The following is a 3,345-nucleotide window of genomic DNA, read 5'->3' on the forward strand; positions in this document are numbered from 1 at the left end:
GGAATAGGGTCATAGTGCCAAATTGGAGTCTTGGGCGAAACGTTATTTCCATTCCCGCAAGGTTGGGTCCTAGGACCCTCCCATTGCCTTCACGGGTCCCACGATGCGAATATCTTTGCCCGATGCGAGGCGAGCCAACACTGCCAGTGGTTCGTAGGCTGTGGAAAAGAGATGCAAAAAAAACAAAATAGAGTGGGTTTCTTGAAAAATGGGTGCTACATGAGGACTTCCCAGGAGGTCACCCATCCCAGTACTACTCTCACCCAATCACACTTAACTACAGAATTCTGATGGGATCCGGTGCACTGGTGCTGCTATGGACAGCACCTATAAAATTATGTTCTCAAATAATACTTAAGTAGACTCTGATGAAATGGTGATTTTGGGGCCTTTTCATTCCGGAAAGCCAAAGGTGATCGAAAATGCATTTTTTAACGGCGCGAGCCAGGCCGATGGACCTGAGGTGCATCAGCGATCGTTCAGCTGTTAAAGTGCTTTGTGGAATGAGATCATAGTGCAGAATTGGAGTCCTGGGCAAAAATTTGTTGTCATTCCCACGCGGTGAGCCAACATTGCCAATGGTTCGTAGGCTTTGGCGAAGAGCTGCAAAAAAAAAAGAGAGCAGGTTGGTTGAAAAAGGGGTGCAACACGAGGAACCCATCCCAATACTACTCTCGCCCAAGCACGCTTAACTGCGGAGTTCTGATGGGATCCGGTGCACTGGTGCTGGTATGGTCGCACCCGTAATATTATGTTCTCAAATAATACTTAAGTAGACTCCGATTAAAAGGTGATTTTGGGGCCTCTTCATTTCTGCGGGCTGAAGGTGATCAAAAATGGAGTTTTTGACTGCTCGAGCACGACCGATTTGCCTAAGGCGCATTGACGATTGTCCAGCTCATAAAGAGCTTTTTGGAATGGGGTCATAGTGCCGAATTAGAGTTCTGGGACCCGCCCGTTCACGGGTCCCACGATACGGATTTCTTTACCCGATGTAATGCGAGCCAACACTGCCAGTGGTAAAGAGCTGCAAAAAAGAGTGTAGGTTGGTTGAAAAATGGGTGCAACACGAGGTTTTCCAAGGAGGTTACCGATCCCAGTACTACTTTCGCCCAAGTACGCTTAACTGTGGAGTTCTGATGGGATCTGGTGCACTGGTACTTGTATGGTCGCACCCGTAATATTATGTTCTCAAATAATACTTAAGTAGACACTGATGAATTGGTGGTTTTGGGGCCTCTTGAATTTCGACGGGCTGAAGGTGATCAAAAATGTATTTTTTGAAAGCACGAGCTCAGCCGATGGTCCTGAGGCACATCGGTGATCGTCCATCTCGGAAAGAGATTTCCGGAATGGGGTCATAGTGTCTAATCTGACTCCTGGGCAAAACGTTATAGCCATTGCCATGCGGTCGAGTCCTAGGACCCACTCGTCGCCTTCACGGGTTCCACGATGCGGATTTCTTCTCCTGATGAGAGGCGAGCAAACACTGCCATTGGTTCGTACGATGTTGCGAAGAGCTGGAAAAAAAAAAAGAGGGAGTACGTTGGTTGAAAAAGTGGTGCAACACGAGGACTTCCCAAGAGGACACCCATCCCAGTATTACTCTCTCCCAAGCACGCTTAACTGCCAAGTTCTGATGGGATCCGGTGACTTGGTGATGCTATGGTTGCACCCATAATATTATGTTCTCAAATAATACTGAAGTAAACTCCGATGAAATGGTGATTCTGGGGCATCTTTATTCTGGCGGGCCGAAGGTGATCAAAAAAGCATTTTTGACTGCGCGAGCCCGTCCGATCAGCCTGCGGCGCATTGTCGACTCATTCGACTTGGAAAGAGCTTCCCGAAATGGGGTCATAGTGCCGAATTGGAGTCCTGTGCAAAACGTTATTGCCATTCCCGCACGGTCCGTTGCCATTCCCGTACGGTCGGGTCCTACGACCCACCCGTCGCCTTCACTGGTTCCACGATGAGGATTTCTTCTCCCGATGCGAGGTGAGCCAACACTGCCAGTGAATCGTACGCTTTGGCGAAGAGCTGCAAAAAAAAAAAAAGAGAGAGAAGTTTGGTTGGTTGAAAAAGGGGTGTAACCCTAGGACTTCCCTGCAGCTCACCCATCCTAGTACTACTCTCTCCTAAGCACACTTAACTGCAATGTTTTGATGGGATCCGGTGCACTGGTGCTTGTATGGTCACACCCATAATATTAAGTTCTCAAATAATACTTAAGTAGAATCCGATGAAATGGTGATTTTAAAGTCCTCTTCATTCCGATGGGCGGAAGGTGATTGAAAATGCATTTTTTGACTGTGCAAGCTTGGCCGATGGGCCAATTGCTCTTCGATGCTCCGTCGGGCTCGGAAAGAGCTTTCTGAAATGGGGTCATAGTGCCGAATAGAAGTCCTGGGAAAAAAATTATTTCCATTCCTACGCGATCGGGTCTTAGGACCTGCCCGTCGCCTTCACGGGTCCCACGATGCTGATTTCTTCGCCTGATGCAAGGCGAGCCAACACTGCTAAAGGTTCGTAGGATATGGAGAAGAGCTGAAAAAAAAAAGAGGGAGTAGGTTGGTTGAAAATGAAGTGCAACACGAGGACTTCTTAGGAGGTTACCCATCCCAGTACTACTCTCGCCCGAGCACGCTTAACTACGGAGTTCTGATGGGATCTGGTGCACTGGTGCGGTTATGGTCACACCCGTAATATTATGTTCTCAAATAATACTTAAGTAGACTTCGATGAAATGGTGATTTTGAGGCTTCTTTATTCCGGCGGGCCGAAGGTGATTTAAAATATATTTTTTTACTACGCGAGCCTGGCCGATGGGCCTGAGGCGCATCGGTGCCCCGTCCGGCTCAGAAAGAGCTTTTCAGAACGCTGTCATAGTGTCGAATAGGAGTCCTAGGCAAAAACTAATTGCCATTCCCGCGCGATCGGGTCCTAAGACCTTCCCGTCGCCTTCACGTGTCCCACGATGCTGATTTCTTCGCTTGATGCCCGTGGTTCGTAGGTTGAAAAAGGGGTGCAACACGAGGACTTCACAGGAGGTACCCATCCCAGTACTACTCTCGCCTGAGCACTCTTAACTGCAGAGTTTTGATGGGATCTGGTGCACTGGTGCTGTTATGGTCGCACCCGTAATATTATGTTCTCAAATAATTCTTTAGTAGACTCCAATGAAATGAAGATTTTGGGGCCTCTTCATTCCGGAGGGAAGAAGGTGATCGAAAATACATATTTTTAATGCTTGAGCCCAACCGATGGGCCTGAGGCGCATCGGCACCCCGTATGGGTCAGAAAGAGCTTTCCAGAATGGGGTCATAGTGCCGAATCGGAGTCCTG

General features: G+C 48.3%; 1 non-coding gene and 6 pseudogenes across 1 annotated transcript; all 7 read right to left on the reverse strand.

Moving 5' to 3' along the window:
* Window positions 1–210: 210 nt before the first annotated feature.
* LOC114578982 lies at window positions 211–328 on the reverse strand (annotated as a pseudogene).
* A 310-nt stretch (window positions 329–638) lies between these two features.
* Window positions 639–743, reverse strand: LOC114578983 (annotated as a pseudogene).
* A 315-nt stretch (window positions 744–1,058) lies between these two features.
* Window positions 1,059–1,177, reverse strand: LOC114578981 (annotated as a pseudogene).
* A 381-nt stretch (window positions 1,178–1,558) lies between these two features.
* LOC114578978 lies at window positions 1,559–1,677 on the reverse strand (annotated as a pseudogene).
* Window positions 1,678–2,084: 407 nt separating this feature from the next.
* Window positions 2,085–2,203, reverse strand: LOC114578979 (annotated as a pseudogene).
* Window positions 2,204–2,583: 380 nt separating this feature from the next.
* On the reverse strand, window positions 2,584–2,702 carry LOC114578977. The gene has a single exon (XR_003699865.1). It is a non-coding gene; the product is annotated as a 5S ribosomal RNA (ribosomal RNA).
* A 320-nt stretch (window positions 2,703–3,022) lies between these two features.
* LOC114578980 lies at window positions 3,023–3,140 on the reverse strand (annotated as a pseudogene).
* Between the last annotated feature and the right edge of the window lie 205 nt (window positions 3,141–3,345).

The sequence above is a fragment of the Dendrobium catenatum genome, unplaced genomic scaffold (assembly GCF_001605985.2).
Source record: "Dendrobium catenatum unplaced genomic scaffold, ASM160598v2 original_scaffold_242758, whole genome shotgun sequence".
NCBI classification, from domain to species: domain Eukaryota; kingdom Viridiplantae; phylum Streptophyta; class Magnoliopsida; order Asparagales; family Orchidaceae; genus Dendrobium; species Dendrobium catenatum.